Here is a 3736-nt window from a genome sequence, read left to right as displayed (position 1 = left end):
TGTATAAAATCCCCATACGATTAAATAAAATAAATAAGTGGGTGATCGCATCCAAATATACAGCTAACTTCACAGTCGCGCATCATGTCTCCTTAATTCGAATACTAACCATTCTAGCAGAGCTGGCAGTGAAACTTCTGTTGCTCTTCACAATGCCACTGTGGGCGTAGAGGGGCTCCGTTTTTACTTTTACGTATTGCTGATGTGTTCGGCCTCGGAGGAGGAGTAAAAGTACATCTGGTGGTGACCACACAGAAGCACTCCGTCTTCAGGCCACAAGTGGCCCATCGGGACCATCCGACCGCCGTGTCATCCTCAGCTGAGGATGCGGATAGCAGGGGCGTGTGGTCAGCACACCACTCTCCCAGTCGTTATGATGGTTCTCTGTGACCGGAGCCGCTACCATTCGGTCGAGTAGCTCCTCAATTGGCATCACGAGGCTGAGTGAACCGCGAAAAATGGCAACAGCGCATGACAGTCCGGATGGTCACCCATCCAAGTGCCGGCCACGCCCGACACCGCTTAACTTCGGTGATCCGACGGGAACCGATGTATCCAGTGCGGCAAGGCCGTTGCCTGACCACACATAAGCGAGAGGATCGATGTTTTTTTGAGGTGTTCAACCTGGACAGTATTTGTGATAGTATTCTGTAAATCTAAACTCTTACCTATCTTCATAATTTCCTGTCTTCTTAATAAATGTTTGCTTTGGGCATTTCCGTTTCCCATTTAGTTTTAATTCTACGAGTATTTAAAACTGCAACATTGTTAAAACTTGATTAAAATAATGAGAAATCAAATAAGTTCCGTAAAACGTGCATTTACGATTTAATATTGCGACAACGCAACCTGCCTTAGTCACTAAGCAGCAGGTCATTTGTAAATGGCAGCAACCAAATAAGATAATGAATCACGAGACTGGCTCATACAACGTATAACTGTGGCAGCCAATCAGGGGGCAGTGCCTCCCTCCACGCTACTATGATTGCTGATGTCATAGTAACTGCTATTAAAAAAAAAAAAAAAGTCATAATTATTTCCAAATGACGTAATGAGAGACCAACCATCATCGCCTACATGTCTTGAAATGAGGAAATGGTTTCTAATAGAAAGGAACACACAATTTAAATGCAGGGCCATGATCCAACGACTCTATATTTTGATGGACTCTGTAATTTTTAGGCGCCCAAGGTGGAACTGTTAACGGCTTCACATTTCGCCAGTTTCAGATTTATTCACAACTGGACAAACTGGGATGGTCATCGGTAACCGAACCTGGGTAATTCGCGTCATTAGAGCTAAGAATTACAACACTTTCTGCGAAAGTGTGCAGAAAAGATACAGCAAATAGAGGAAAATCTACTAAACGTTTAGAGAGATGAAATGTGAGCCTGTGAAACTGTGCTGGGGTTAAGTGCGCTGACAGTGAAGACCGCCATGTAAACTCATTAATTTTGAAGTATATTACTTTGAAGATGATTTATACTGCTGGTCATTAAAATTATAACACCATCAAGATGACAAGCCATAAACGAAAAACTGGAGTATATATTCAAAAGACTGACATGTTAGCGCAGTCCTACATGGTAGCTAGGACTAACGACATATACATTCTGTGTATAAGGAGAAATTACGTAGCGGATTTCATGTTTAGGAATCACATTTGAGTAGTGGTTGTTTGTTCGAAGATCGTGTTATTACATCTGTAAGAAGGAGAAATGTCTATGAGCGTGTGTCGTAATACGACAGTGACAGGATCGTGGGCTGTCGAAACTGTAGTTTATTCTTAGGTGATACTGCTGCCCCCGTTGGGAGCGATTCCACGATTGTCTTGCGGATGTAGAGTAGATGTGTTCAAAAGGACTGTACTCAGCGGCATGCAGAATCTGAGTGGACACACATGTCTAGCGCTCTAGAGGACAGATGTATTATTCGCTCGGTTGTGCAGGATCGAGCAGCCACATCACATGACTTTCATCAGGAACTGGACGTATTCGCACCATGACTTGTATCCACACTGACAATAGTGCGACACCTCTAGCACAGTGTACTCTCCTCAAGGCGACCATTATTACATCCTTCTACACGGTGTAGTGAGACGTACCTCGACAATTGTCCACTAAACGACAAAACTGGCACGGGAGTGGCACCACATTGTCTTTTCATCAGGTGAGTCTAAACTCTAAGTACACCATCACATGTGTGTTGTAAGGGGTTCACCACCCTACTGGAGCAGATGTAATTTCGATGCGTTGCCTGCGACAGAAAATATCTTTGCTGCAATAGAGTCGCAGGCCAGAGCAGTCTCGGCAGTAGTTGCAGTCGGTCGCTGCTACAGTGCAGTTGTAGTCTGTCGCGGGTACAGCGCAGTTCATAGTCATGTACTGTAAGGTAAATTTTATTTTTTTATTGGCATCCACGTAGTTAAGTTAAGATGTTAATATGAATTTGTTTCCATCTTTTTGTGATTCGTCAGCACCAGTTGACCCAGATTTGTAATATTCAATTTTTCATATAATGGACTGCAGATCTTTATCAATAATGTAAAATATTTTCAGAATATAATTTTTACCAGTCAACAAAAAAAAGGAAGGAATAATTTTTCCTTAAGACGTTACCAGTCCCGATCCAGTCACTTATTTAAATTTAAATATTTCAGAAATTTTCTCAGGTCATAGTAATGTGATCTTTAGTAATCAGACGACCAGCTGTGCAGCTGTGTCAGTAAGCAAAGTCAATTTTTCTGATGATTCAGATCTCAGATACATGTTGTTCAGTATTAATAGATAGGCCAGCATTGCACTAAGCTGTGCCATTCACTAGCAGATATATAGACAGCTTTATCCGGCGACACCATCATGAGGTAAGAATTTTTCAGTTAATTCAGATTGATTTCACAGGGCCATGGCGTAGCGCGGCTTACGTCAAAATTTATCAGTTTTCATGAGTTAAGATACTAACAAAAAAGTTTTCATTTTTATTATTTTATACGGAAAGGTTACAGTGTATCCGTGTGTTGAAACGTCGAGAAGAATGAACGTTGCCAGACTGCATTAATCACAGTCGTAAGGGACCAGTACCTGACGTGAACGTAGGGGTGCCATTAGGTGAAAAAAATTATCACCTTTAATCATACAATGTAGGCTTTCACAGCCAGTGTCTTCTTCAGTTGCAGCTTCCGAGCTGTGAGAACGTAGTCGGCAAATAAAACTTCTTCCTGACGTTTCGTCTCCACCTTCCGAGGTAAAACGCCTAATGCCGCTAAGGGTGGGTGTCGAATTTGCGCCAACAGGATGACAATCGATTGCTTTTCATCGCTAGTGAAGACGCCATCCAGAGATAGTCATACAGTCGACTTCAAGTAACTTATGATGGTGCCCTCTATGCTCTCCGTAAATACGAGAGCCCCTCAAACCTTTGTGGCATTAGCCGTCATACCTGGGAAGATCTTTCCCGTAGTTGGAGACGAAACGTCGGGAAGCTGTTTTATACATCGACCAGGGCCTCTCGTCCCGAAAGCTTTACTTGAGGATGATCAGCTTTGTTTCGCATAGTTGGTGATTTGCACAGTAAGCGTTTCATTTATGATGTATTACGATTGGTGTATTAGAAATGTCCCTGACATTTTCATCGACCTACCTCGCTTGACAGGGTAGGCGGCTATTGCCGAGGTCAGCAAGTCCTCCAACGCTCTCGTAACTAAAAACATGCGGTTATGCGCTGTAGAGACGCTTGC

General features: G+C 42.9%; 1 pseudogene; it reads right to left on the bottom strand.

Annotated features, from left to right (window-relative positions):
- Positions 1-459: 459 nt before the first annotated feature.
- Positions 460-577, bottom strand: LOC126199892 (5S ribosomal RNA; annotated as a pseudogene).
- Positions 578-3736: the final 3159 nt, after the last annotated feature.

Source organism: Schistocerca nitens, chromosome 8 (genome assembly GCF_023898315.1).
Source record: "Schistocerca nitens isolate TAMUIC-IGC-003100 chromosome 8, iqSchNite1.1, whole genome shotgun sequence".
NCBI classification, from domain to species: Eukaryota; Metazoa; Arthropoda; class Insecta; order Orthoptera; family Acrididae; genus Schistocerca; species Schistocerca nitens.
Note: the sequence above shows the minus strand (reverse complement) of the source record. Positions and strands in the feature narration are given on the sequence as shown.